This window comes from Musca autumnalis, unplaced genomic scaffold (assembly GCF_047663935.1).
Source record: "Musca autumnalis isolate F117 unplaced genomic scaffold, ASM4766393v1 scaffold_5, whole genome shotgun sequence".
In the NCBI taxonomy this organism is placed as follows: Eukaryota; Metazoa; Arthropoda; class Insecta; order Diptera; family Muscidae; genus Musca; species Musca autumnalis.
Window position 1 is genome coordinate 31,778,761 of NW_027412088.1, and position 13,886 is coordinate 31,792,646.

At 34.0% G+C, this 13,886-nt stretch overlaps 1 protein-coding gene across 2 annotated transcripts in view; it reads right to left on the reverse strand.

The window, feature by feature from the left end:
* Positions 1-13,886, reverse strand: part of LOC141405511 (longitudinals lacking protein, isoforms F/I/K/T-like) — a 496,088-nt gene that overhangs the window by 16,147 nt on the left and 466,055 nt on the right. The window lies entirely within an intron of this gene.

The window sequence follows — 13,886 nt, forward strand, 5'->3', positions numbered from 1 at the left end:
TTTTAAACAAATTTTGTTGATTTGATTAACAAATTTTGTTAATTTAATTACCAAATTTTATTAATTTATTTAACAAATTTTGTTAATTTTTTTAACATTTTTTTAAATTTAATTAACAAATTTTGTTAATTTGTATAACAAATTTTGTTAGTCTAATTAACAAATTTTTATAATTAAATTAAAAAAATTTTTTAATTTTTTTTCAGAAATTTGGGAAATTTTTTTTTGGAAAATTTTGTTAAATTGTGATATTTTTTCATTTGATTAAAAATATTTTTTAACGGCAATTAAAATTCAAAATTATATTTTTTTTAAATTATAATTGAAAATTTTACAAAATTCTTGTTTTTTTTATTTTTTTACTTAAATGTATGAGTTTTGGTAAACACCATGAAAAAGCAAAAGTCTTTTTATATATTTTTTAATATGCGGTAATTTTTTAAGTTGCAACATGATTTTTGTTATTTATGGTATGCATTTTTTTAAATCGTTTTAGTAATTTGATGATGTATTTTGAGGTTAGTATTGTTAAAATATTTTTGAAAATATCTCATTGCTGGTTAATATTTCTTATTTTTGTTTAATTTTTATAAAATAAATTGTTAAAATATCTAGCTACAAGGACATGCAGTTTTCAATTACTATAACTTCAAATCAAATTTGGTTATTAGTTTTTAATTTAATTTTATATGAATTATTATATTTCCTTAATATGTTTTCAAATGTTATTTATTTTTTAATATAATAAACGAAAATAACTATTTTTATTAAATTTTTTTTTTGATTTTTTAAAATAGTCTGGCTTAATCCCTTTTGTTGTTTTAATATTTAAAACAACAAGTTTATTAGTGGAGAAGATTTGGCATTTGTTCGCCAAGGGGTAAGGCAAGGAAGACTAGTTTCGATCCACGCCACTGGATCTCATCAGTTCCCTTTGTTTCTTGTATGTGGATATTCTCCACCGAAGTTATTTTTCAATAACTTCTTCAACAAGGAACTTTTTATACCCAAACATCAATCGTCAGCTCGAAGTATAAACGTAAACAAAGAAAACCCTTCAATGAGAAGTTTTTCTTTGGTAACCTAACACAACTCCGACGAAAGTGTTTACGAAACAAAGCAAACCTTCTTCCACTGGTATGTGTCGTTGATTTTTCAACAAATTCACATACCCAAATGCTGTTTGGTAGCTTATATACCAACAACACACAAAACCGTGCCAGTGTTTCTCAAATAGAACATTGGTGGCGTTTATTTAATCTTTAAATATTAAAACAACAAAAGAGATTAAGCCAGACCAAGATCTATTTAACAGGTCACGTAAGTAGCACAACAACAACTCTATTTTGGCCGAAAATTCTTCAATATGTCAAAGTGTTTGTTTACGTTTTCATACAATTTATTCACAATAACAAAATATTTGACATATTGAAACCAATCAGCTGGCCGTTTTACGCCACCTTATAATTTCATCATGAGCCAGACTATTTTGAAAAATCAAAATTGTAACAGCTATCCCAATTAAATAAACGCCACCAATGTTCTATTTTTATTAAATAAAATTCTAAAAAAATATATTTTTTACAGAATTACTTTTTTAACTTAATTTAAATTTTAAAAAAGATAGAAAAACCAAAATTTTAAGAATTTATTTAACTACTATTATTTCTACAAAATAATTTTCAAAGTTTGCCATTTTTACTTTTTAAATTATACAGTCCCATCATGAATATCAAATCCCCGTGAGTTGTCTCACTCTCTCCTTTTTAATTGCATTGACAGAGAGACAAAACTCACGGGGAGTTTACATTCCTCATTGGGCAGATTCATTTAAGCAAATTTTTTAAATAATTATTATTTATATTCAAATTTATTTTTTTATTTGTGTATTAATTAATATATTATATAATAAAATATTTATGTATTATTTAATAAATGTTTATTTATTTATTTATATAATCTAATATCTTCTTATTTGTTTTAATTAATGTTTTGGATATATTTCACATTTTTAAATAATACATTTTTTGTATTTAACTTTACAAAAAGTTTTTTTTTTCAATTTTCACTTTATTATTTTTTACATATTTTTTTTAAAAATATTTTAAAGGATATAATATACTTTTTATTTATTTGAAACAAATCATTTTTAGTACATATTCATTTAAAATAATTATTTATTTTTTATTCATTTGGAAAAGTTATTTCTACTCGCCTCATAATTTCTTCTCATCTTTTCCTATTTTTATATTTATATTTGTACATCTTTTTAAATAATAATTTATTAAAAAAAAAAATATTACATACGTAAATCTTTATATGGCATATTTTTGAATGTGTTTTCAAAAATGAATGTGTACATATGTATGCTCGCGCAAACTTCCCAAAGGAAAAAGGAAAGGGAGTGCACCCCGATTTACATTCGCTCAATGTTATAGAATCTACTTTCTATCGCATTCAGGAAATATCGCCTATATTACGTAGAGGGATTTTTTGGCACCATTAAAAATGTTATTTTGTCTGATCTGGGAATCGAAGCCGGACATTCAGTGTGCACGAAGGGGGTGTACATATCTTTGCAACACATTGCCCCCTTTTCCCTATAATATGCTCCAATTATAAAAATCACTCATGGGAGATTTCTCACTTTCATTTGTGGGAGATTTCTCCGCTTTCACTGTTTCCCCCTAAATGAATATGGATAAACTAAAATAAAAAATTATAATAGGTGTGTACGATAACTTTACCAGTCCCAATAATTACTCAGTCAGTTCCAGCAACCTCTCTCAGTGAATTTTACTCTCTCGAGCAAGAAAAATTGCAGAAAGTTATCGAACAGCATTTTGCAAAAAACTTGCAAGAAGGTCAGCTGTTTCCGAAAATGTATGAAATTTGTTTTTGTTTCTATTGACATTCTAAACCAAACGAAAAGAAAACAAATTTTAAAATTGCAGTTTATTTATTTAATGCTTTAATCCTATCCACAAGGCTTTAGAATGTAAAAAAATGCGCAATTGTGAAATTTTCTTGGTCAAAACCATGGTACAAATACACAGGTAGCCGCATCGGCATTTGTTGGTAACATAAGGTGTCAAAATTTGACATCAATTCAATGCAGTTGACACATTATGTTACAATCAGCTGGCATGATAATGCTACCTGTATTATTGTACCATGGTCAAAACGTTAACATTTCGAGTTGTTTACATTGAACAGGTGATTAAAAGTCAGCTGATCAGACTTACAAATTTTTACGGGAAAATGTTTCCACCAAAAATTTGCAAGTTCTCTGTCACAAAACTCTCCAAAAATCTCCCCAAACTCGCTCTCTTTTGCTGGATAATTTTGTTATCGAACAGCATTCAGTACAAATTTGTACAAATTTTTGGGTTATCGTACAGACATATTTTCTTGGTAAAAATGTTAACATTTCATTGAACAGATGATTAAAAGTCAGCTGGCCAAACATACAAATTTTACGGGATAAATGTACACACCAAAAATTTACAAGTTCTCAGTCACAGAACTGTCAAAAAATTTCTCTCAACTCGCTCTCTTTTACTGGACAGTTTTGTTATCGAACAGCATTCAGTAAAATTTGTACGAATTTGTGCACATTCATGGATTATCGTACAGACCTAATGATGACTAATAGGGACGGTAGTTGGCTGCTTAAATATTTGTTTTTATGAAATGTTGCTAACATCCCAGTCAGCATTTTTTGAAAATTTTAATCAAATTCGAGTCTTTTTTGATCCGACTGCACGATTAAAAAGCTAGAATATGAGCTCATTTTCTGATCATAAATGACTCCTTTGTCGGTAGGAAAACATAACCTCAGGCGACTCTCCTAAACAAATCACAAATGAGTCTTTTTCGAGTCGTATTTCAATCATTTATTGGTGTTTTGTTGATTAATTTCGGACCCTTTTTCGAGTCTTTTTAGAGTCATGTTTATAATCATTTATGAGTCTTTTTGTTAGACGAAATAAATTAAAAAAATTTTCTTTTTATTCTTCTTTGTTTCTTCCTTTGTTTTATAGTCTTTTCTGCTTTGTTATGTCTTTTAATTATCCTTTATGTTGCTTGGTGGTTAGTATACTGCTTCTTCATTTCACTTGGCAAAACCTGTTGTGTTGTGTTTGTCTGTACCTTTAATATTATACGTTACATTTATATCAACATTTTGTAGAAAGTGTATATGAGAATTTTATTTTTTTATTTACAACCAAATAAAAATAAAACAAAGCAATCAGTTTTTAATCACCTAACTGTTCAAAATATGATCAGAGTATACATAATTATAATCACTTTTCAAACACCTGTATGACCCTTTTTTGATTAAGCATTTTTCAATCTTCCAGATGATCAAAATGTGACAATAAATAACAAAAAATTGTCACATTTTAAACACCTCAATGATTTATTTGTGATTGCTACACATTTGTTGTTGTATTTTAAATTGAACTCTTTTTAATCATTACAGGGAGTCACTTTCGAGTCCCTTTCTGATCACACAAGCGACTTAATCAATTTTTGATCACCAAAAGGACTCAAAAAAGACTCCTCAATGTGATTTTTGAAAAAACAGTCTTCTAAGTGCTATCTGGGATCCTGATGTAGAAGAAAAATACATACATATGTATGTACATATTTTTGACATTCATTAGCAACTAGTCCCCAAAAGAGGAATTTGCGAGACCTTGGTATATAAGCGGCTGGCTTTCTTGTTGACGTTATTTCTGGAAAAAGACTAAAAGGTAAAGGGCAAACTAGTTCGAATTTGACTCGGCCGTTTGTTTTACCAGGAATAAAGGTGTGAACAGAATGAAATACGCCGCTTTTTTCACGCTCAGTTTCATGTAAAACATTAAAGGCCAAGGCCTTTAGTCTATTACATGAAAGTGAGCGTGAAAAAGCGGCGTATTTCATTGTGTTTCCACCTTAACTTAGGCAACAAAGACAGACAATCTTCCTTCATTAGGGTATCAACAACTTCCGAATATAAGATACGAACGTTCATAATATTTAATTCATACTTATTGCATTTTTCATTATTTTTAAAACAAATAAAATTATAAAAAAAAGGAAAACATTAAAACGTTGTTAATTTCTAAAAGCTCCACAACCTTGTGCAAACCCTATTGTTGAAGCGCTATGTAAATTATGATAATGACGATAATTATGAACTTTAATTTCAAAAATTTACAATGACGATTATGATGATGTTTATAATATTTTTGTAGGAGCGGGTTTAGTAGTGCAATGCTGGCCACCATGTGAATTTTTGTTAGATCCATGTGATGATTGTGATGATGTTGATAGTTGAATTGGAATAATGTTCCCACATAAGTACTTGGTATGGGTTATTACCTTATTCTCACCGCAATGTAGACTTGTGTTTAACCTAGAAAAAGAGAAAAATAGATTAGGGATGGTCAAATAAATATGTGGAATGGGAGGATGGAGGACATTTTTCTTCCAGGACTTTCATTATGGAATCTGAAAATAAAAAGAAAGTAAGAAATTAGTAAAAACTATGAAATATTACAATATTGAATAGTGAGAGTCGAGTGTAGAAATAATTGTAGGGCAGTTGCAAAGTTGTTTTCTTTTTTAGTTTGCGCTTTTGGTTGAGTGTGTGTGTGTTCTGATGTGTGTTTTGGAAGTTGTGTGATATTTTAAATTAAGGTTATTATCCATGGCAAAATAATACAGGTACAACGGCAAAAACATCTGATTATCACGCTAGTTGTTAAAATACATTAGGTGTGTATGATAATTTTCCCAGCAATATTTACTCAGTCAGTTCCAGCGACCTCTTTCTGTGAATTTTAAGCTGGGTACACATTGTCAGTTTTGAATGACAGCTTTGTTGTTGCTTGCTAGTGTGGCCGTTCATTTTTGTCATTCATCATGCAACCACAAAATGTTTTGTGGTTGCTGGACGGTTGGACAGTTATCGATTATTACAAAAAATCGTCATTCAAAACTGACAATGTGTACTGTACTTTACTCTCTCAGGCAAGAAAATTGCAGAAAGTTATCGAACATCATTTTGCAAAAACTTGCAAGAAAGTCTGCCGTTTCCGAAAATGTATGAAATTTGTTTTTGTTTCTTTTGATATTTTAAACGGAACAAAAAATAAATTTTTAAAATTGCATTTTATTTATTTAATGCTTTAATCCCATCCACAATGCTTTAGAATCTAAAAAAATGTGCAATTGTGAAATTTTCTTGGTCAAAAATAGGTCAGTACGATAACCCAAAAATGTGTACAAATTCGTACAAATTTTAACTGAATGCTGTTCGATAACAAAATTATCGAGCAAAAGAGAACTAGTTTGGAGAGATTTTTGGAAAGTTTTGTGACTGAGAACTTGCAAATTTTTGCTGGGAAAATTTGCCGCGCAAAATTTGCAAATCTAATCAGCTGACTTTTAATCGCCTGTTCAATGTAAACAAATCGAAATGTTAACATTTTTGACCAAGAAAATTTCACAATTGGAAATTTTTTATAATACCACGTTTATATATAACCGGATTTAACAAACCGACTGGGTTTTAAATGTCAATTCCATTGCTTATATTTCAAACAAATCCTGTAAAAAGCTCTAATATAAACAGCATATTAGATTCTGAAGCGTTGTGAATAGGATTAAAGCACTAAATTAATAAGTAAGCTGCAATTTTATAATTTATGTTTTTGTCTCCGTTTGGTTTAAAATATCAAAAGAAACAAAAATAAATTTCATACATTTTCGGAAACAGCTGACTTTCGTGCAAGTTTTTACAAAATGCTGTTCAATAACTTTCTGCAATTGTTCTTGCATGAGAGAGTAAAATTCACTGAAGAGAGGTTACTGGAACTGATTGAGTAATTAATGCTGGGAAAGTTATCGTACACACCTAATGTCAACATTTCGAGTTGTTTACATTGAACAGGTGATTAAAAGTCAGCTGAAAATTTGTCCCGCACAAATTTGCAAGTTCTCAGTCACAAAACTCTCCAAAAATCTCTCCAAACTCACTCTCTTTTGCTGGATAGTTTTGTTATAGAACAGCATTCATTAAAAATTTGTACGAATTTGTACAAATTTTTGGATTATCGTACAGACCGATTATTGTGAATAAAATTGCATACAAACTGTAAACAAGCAATTCACAGTAATGCGTTATTGTGAACAAATTTTTGACGTTTGGTGTGGTAAATGGCCCGATTATTGTTATTGATGTAGCACGTTCTTATCGAAGGAATCATGGAGCATAAAATGATAACGATATAATAGAGACAACGAAGACAATTTACAGTAAAAAGCTGGTAAGTCAAGCACTTTTGTACTGAATATGACGAGACATTTCGGGGCCTATATCTCAGGAAATTTGACAGACACTCCTTCCGATAGTTATCGTGTCAACCACCCACTTTAGTTGGTCAAATGAACTGTCCTTAAAGTGGACTTAAGCAAAAGTTTAACTGGAATAGATCACCATTGAACTTGACTTAAATTTGAGAGGAATATTACGTTGAGCAAAGTTTGGACTAATGTCAGTCATCCACTCCCTTCTATCAAGATCTATTTAACAGGTCACGTAAGTAGCACAACAACAACTCTATTTTGGCCGAAAATTCTTCAATATGTCAAAATGTTTGTTTACGTTTTCATACAATTTATTCACAATAACAAAATATTTGACAGATTGAAACCAATCAGCTGGCCGTTTTACGCCACCTTATAATTTCATCATGCCTTCTATGATTCCACTGTGCAAGAAAATTCAATTTTTTCAAAATAATGGAAAAAATTGAGTAGATTATGAAAGTAGAGCTAAAAATATGACCGACGTGTATTGGCGTTTTTAAAGTCTACATCGGAAAGTAACCAAAGTAGGCGGGGCAAGATGAACACATTTCTAGTTTTTTTTTTTCGAAATATTCGAGTTAAGATATCTTGGAATTCTTGCATTCTAGGAACATAGTGTCTTTGGCAACTTTACAGAGTATGATGTGGGCAATATTTTTGTTCAAAACTTTAACCCTCATGCGTTTCATCAAAGTGATCTTTTTGGTCAGATTTTCGAAAATCTTTCAAAAATTTGTTAAAAATGTGATCATATCAAATCCAAATATTGTACAAAATTGGAATCCTTGCGTTTTAGGTACAAAGTGTCTTTGGCAACTTTACAAAGGAGGATTTGGGGAATATTTTTGTTAAAAATGTTAACCCTCATGCGGTTCATCAAAGGGATCTTTTTGGTCCTTTTTTCGAAAATCTTTCAAAAACTTCTTAAAAATGTGATCATATCAAATCCAAATATTCTACAAAATTGTTCACCATAAAATTTTACTATAGGTCTGAGAATACATCATAACTGTAAATCTTATCTAATCGCCAGGAATCTCTAAAAATAAAAAACACGTTTTAGTGTTAAAGTCGGACTTCATCGGGGTTTATTCAAAATTGTCCCACAAAACATAATTTTAGAGAGATGACGTCAAAGACAAAAATATTCTACCTCAAATTTCACTATGGGTCACCAACGAAATGAAATGTCTATTTATATTATATATCATGAAAATATCAGAATCAATTTTGCTGAAAAAAAAAACATGAAAATATTTCCCAATTTTTTTGATGATATTTTTTCGTTATTTTAACACGAGTCTAAGGAGGTTCTGTGCAACAACCAGGGAAATCGAAAGGCATAATTATCACCAATCTTTGTTGATTTTCACTTTTAAAAAATATTCGTTTTGTACTAAAATTAGTAAGGATTTTCTTAGGATTGTGAGTAGGATCGGTATATGATTTCATATTTCAAATATTCACAATTAATCAATCACTTAACCTTTATAATATAAAGTTATATTAATACAGATTACAACAATTGTACAGGCGGTTTAAAGAAAAGGCAGAGATGTTGCTGATATCCTTCGGTATAAATAATAATCCCAAATATTCGTTATTTATTTAATTTAAATATTCAATACGCAATGTTAAAAAAAACTGTTTTATGCCTAAAAAAAAATTTAAAAATTTTCCACAATTCTATTTAATAATTCTTTATGCATACATTTTGTTTACTTCTTTCATTAATTTTAAAACACTTAAAAGCTTCAAGGCTTTACATTTATTTAAGCTTTAAGTTTAATAAAGCTTTCGTTGTAGAACTATCACACAATTTCTTAGGAACTTTTTACACACACCCACTCGAACACAAAACTTTTTTTTGCACAAAAGAAAGAAATAAAACTTTTCTTTGTCTAAAATTTTCAAAATCCTTAAAAATGAAAATTGAATTTAAATGCGCTTTAAAAATTCAAAAGCGTCTTAACTGCACTACAAGCATTTCTGCACTATAGCTGAGAGTGAAAACAAAAAGCAATTTTAGCTTACAAATTTTAAATAATACAACCCAAACAATAAATCCATACAACACACATACACACACAAATGCAATCCCATGCTCATTTCCAGCAGAAAAAGAAAAAAACCCATTGAAATTTACTCAAATTACAATGCACAACAAATCCTCCGCATTTCCCAGAATTTAAGCGAAAAAAGTCGAATTTTCCACACTCACTTGGAAAAATGCATAAGTGTGTGTGCATACACACACACACACACACACCCCCAGGCAATCAACAAATCCACACAAAAATGTGTGTATGTGTGCGGCGGCATTGTGAAAACTGTTACGCCTGCGCACATCTGTCAAAAGGATTTGTTTGTCTTTTGTTGTTTTGTTAGTTTGGAAGATGAGGAAAACTTGTTACCTACTCGCCTACAACAAAAAGGATAGACCAACAACAACAATTATACATGTGAGAGCAGCAGGGTTGCCGTATCAGAGATTTGTTTCCTTTCTACCAAATGTGGTGATTTCTATACACAAGACCTTCAGGTCTTTTATAAGAAGATCTTCATGCCTTCTATAAGAAAATCTTCGGGTCTTCTATAGGAAGACATCCATAGGATGTTTGTATAGAATAGAAGAACTCCATAGGAGGCTTCTATAGAATAGAAGAACTCCGTAGGAGGTTTTTTATAGAATAGAAGACCCCTATAGATTAAAAGACCTCCGTAGGAGGCTTCTATAGAGTAGAAGACGCCGTAGGAGGATTCTATAGACTAGAAGAACTCCGTAGGAGGCTTCAATAGAATAGAAGAACTCCGTAGGAGGTTTCTATAGAATAGGAGAACTCCGTGGGAGGCTTCTATGGAATAGAAGACCTCCGTAGGAGGCTTCTATAGAATAGAAGACCTCCGTAGGAGGTTTCTATAGAATAGAAGACCTCCGTAGGAGGTTTCTATAGAATAGAAGACCTCCGTAGGAGGTTTCTATAGAATAGAAGACTTCCGTAGGAGGTTTCTATAGAATAGAAGACCTCCGTAGGAGGTTTCTATAGAATAGAAGACCTCCGTAGGAGGTTTCTATAGAATAGAAGACCTCCGTAGGAGGTTTCTATAGAATAGGAGAGCTCCGTAGGAGGTTTCTATAGAATAGAAGACCTCCGTAGAAGGCTTCCATGGCATAGGAGACCTCCGTAGAAGGTATCTATAGAATAGAAGAACTCCGTAGGAGGTTTCTATAGAATAGAAGAACTCCTCCGTAGGACGCTTCTATAGAATAAAAGACCTCCTCCGTAGAAGGCTTCTATAGAATAGAAGACCTCCGTAGGAGGTTTCTATAGAATAGAAGACCTCCGTAGGAGGTTTCTATAGAATAGAAGACCTCCGTAGGAGGTTTCTATAGAATAGAAGACCTCCGTAGGAGGTTTCTATAGAATAGAAGACCTCCGTAGGAGGTTTCTATAGAATAGAAGACCTCCGTAGGAGGTTTCTATAGAATAGAAGACCTCCGTAGGAGGTTTCTATAGAATAGAAGACCTCCGTAGGAGGTTTCTATAGAATAGAAGACCTCCGTAGGAGGTTTCTATAGAATAGAAGACCTCCGTAGGAGGTTTCTATAGAATAGAAGACCTCCGTAGGAGGTTTCTATAGAATAGAAGACCTCCGTAGGAGGTTTCTATAGAATAGAAGACCTCCGTAGGAGGTTTCTATAGAATAGAAGACCTCCGTAGTAGGTTTCTATAGAATAGAAGACCTCCGTAGGAGGTTTCTATAGAATAGAAGACCTCCGTAGTAGGTTTCTATAGAATAAAAGACCTCCGTAGGAGGCTTCTATATAATAAAAGACCTCCGTAGGAGGCTTCTATAGAATAAAAGACCTCCGTAGGAGGCTTCTATAGAATAAAAGACCTCCGTAGGAGGCTTCTATAGAATAAAAGACCTCCGTAGGAGGCTTCTATAGAATAAAAGACCTCCGTAGGAGGCTTCTATAGAATAAAAGACCTCCGTAGGAGGCTTCTATAGAATAAAAGACCTCCGTAGGAGGTTTCTATAGAATAGAAGACCTCCGTAGGAGGTTTCTATAGAATAGAAGACCTCCGTAGGAGGTTTCTATAGAATAGAAGACCTCCGTAGGAGGTTTCTATAGAATAGAAGACCTCCGTAGGAGGTTTCTATAGAATAGAAGACCTCCGTAGGAGGTTTCTATAGAATAGAAGACCTCCGTAGGCTTCTATAGAATAGAAGACCTCCGTAGGAGGCTTCTATAGAATAGAAGACCTCCGTAGGAGGCTTCTATAGAATAGAAGACCTCCGTAGGAGGCTTCTATAGAATAGAAGACCTCCGTAGGAGGCTTCTATAGAATAGAAGACCTCTGTAGGAGGCTTCTATAGAATAGAAGACCTCCGTAGGAGGCTTCTATAGAATAGAAGACCTCCGTAGGAGGCTTCTATAGAATAGAAGACCTCCGTAGGAGGCTTCTATAGAATAGAAGACCTCCGTAGGAGGCTTCTATAGAATAGAAGACCTCCGTAGGAGGCTTCTATAGAATAGAAGACCTCCGTAGGAGGCTTCTATAGAATAGAAGACCTCCGTAGGAGGCTTCTATAGAATAGAAGACCTCCGTAGGAGGCTTCTATAGAATAGAAGACCTCCGTAGGAGGCTTCTATAGAATAGAAGACCTCCGTAGGAGGCTTCTATAGAATAGAAGACCTCCGTAGGAGGCTTCTATAGAATAGAAGACCTCCGTAGGAGGCTTCTATAGAATAGAAGACCTCCGTAGGAGGCTTCTATAGAATAGAAGACCTCCGTAGGAGGCTTCTATAGAATAGAAGACCTCCGTAGGAGGCTTCTATAGAATAGAAGACCTCCGTAGGAGGCTTCTATAGAATAGAAGACCTCCGTAGGAGGCTTCTATAGAATAGAAGACCTCCGTAGGAGGCTTCTATAGAATAGAAGACCTCCGTAGGAGGCTTCTATGGAATAGAAGGCCTCCATATGGAATAGAGGGCCTCCATAGGAGCCTTCAATGGAATAGAAGGCCTCCATATGGAATAGAGGGCCTCCATGGGAGGCTTCAATGGAATAGAAGACCTCCGTAGGAGGCTTCTATGGAATAGAAGACCTCCGTAGGAGGCTTTTATGGAATAGAAGACCTCCGTAGGAGGCTTCCATGGAATAGAAGGCCTCCATAGGAGGCTTCTATGGAATAGAAGGCCTCCATAGGAGGCTTCTATGGAATAGAAGGCCTCCATAGGAGGCTTCTATGGAATAGAAGACCTCCGTAGGAGGCTTCTATAGAATAGAAGACCTCCGTAGGAGGCTTCTATAGAATAGAAGACCTCCGTAGGAGGCTTCTATAGAATAGAAGACCTCCGTAGGAGGCTTCTATAGAATAGAAGACCTCCGTAGGAGGCTTCTATAGAATAGAAGACCTCCGTAGGAGGCTTCTATAGAATAGAAGACCTCCGTAGGAGGCTTCTATAGAATAGAAGACCTCCGTAGGAGGCTTCTATAGAATAGAAGACCTCCGTAAGAGGCTTCTATAGAATAGAAGACCTCCGTAGGAGGCTTCTATAGAATAGAAGACCTCCGTAGGAGGCTTCTATAGAATAGAAGACCTCCGTAGGAGGCTTCTATAGAATAGAAGACCTCCGTAGGAGGCTTCTATAGAATAGAAGACCTCCGTAGGAGGCTTCTATAGAATAGAAGACCTCCGTAGGAGGCTTCTATAGAATAGAAGACCTCCGTAGGAGGCTTCTATAGAATAGAAGACCTCCGTAGGAGGCTTCTATAGAATAGAAGACCTCCGTAGGAGGCTTCTATAGAATAGAAGACCTCCGTAGGAGGCTTCTATGGAATAGAAGGCCTCCATATGGAATAGAGGGCCTCCATAGGAGCCTTCAATGGAATAGAAGGCCTCCATATGGAATAGAGGGCCTCCATAGGAGGCTTCAATGGAATAGAAGACCTCCGTAGGAGGCTTCTATGGAATAGAAGACCTCCGTAGGAGGCTTTTATGGAATAGAAGACCTCCGTAGGAGGCTTCCATGGAATAGAAGGCCTCCATAGGAGGCTTCTATGGAATAGAAGGCCTCCATAGGAGGCTTCTATGGAATAGAAGGCCTCCATAGGAGGCTTCTATGGAATAGAAGGCCTCCATAGGAGGCTTCTATGGAATAGAAGACCTCCGTAGGAGGCTTCTATGGAATAGAAGACCTCCGTAGGAGGCTTCTATGGAATAGAAGGCCTCCGTAGGAGGCTTCTATGGAATAGAAGGCCTCCATAGGAGGCGTCTATGGAATAGAAGACCTCCGTAGGAGGCTTCTATGGAATAGAAGACCTCCGTAGGAGGCTTCTATGGAATAGAAGACCTCCGTAGGAGGCTTCTATGGAATAGAAGACCTCCGTAGGAGGCTTCTATGGAATAGAAGACCTCCGTAGGAGGCTTCTATGGAATAGAAGACCTCCGTACCTTCTATAGAGTAGAAGACCTCCGTAGGAGGCTTCTATAGAGTAGAAGACCTCCGT